Genomic DNA, 536 nt, shown 5'->3' on the forward strand with positions numbered 1-536 from the left:
ATCTACTAACAACTTAAAAAAATAATACATATATGAAAAAATGCATATATGAAAAAAAAACATCATCATATCATCAACAGAAAAAATAGTATTTTTTCTAAAAATCTATCTTTTGCATATATACATCAACATATATATACACTAACCTAAAATGCACAAAAATGCTTTCGGAGAGTGGGTATATCGACCCCCCTCATGTATCCACATACATACATCTATACATACATATATACTTACATATATGTATAAATTTTTGCAGATATAAAGTTTTGCATATATAAAGTTTTTCTAAAATCTAACTTTTGCATATATGAACATATATACACAGAGAACATATACATATATACACAGAGAACATATACATAAAATGCACAAAAAATAAGAGGAAAGGGCGCCGGCGGCCGGACCGAAGGCGGCGGCGTGTGGTCGGGGCGACGGCGACGGGGTTGGGGAAGGGGCGGCGCGTGCGGCGACGGCGATGTGGTCGGGGAAGGGGCGGCGCGCGGGGTCGGGGAAAGAGTGGTGCGCGCGGCGAC

This window comes from Triticum aestivum, chromosome 5B (assembly GCF_018294505.1).
Source record: "Triticum aestivum cultivar Chinese Spring chromosome 5B, IWGSC CS RefSeq v2.1, whole genome shotgun sequence".
NCBI classification, from domain to species: domain Eukaryota; kingdom Viridiplantae; phylum Streptophyta; class Magnoliopsida; order Poales; family Poaceae; genus Triticum; species Triticum aestivum.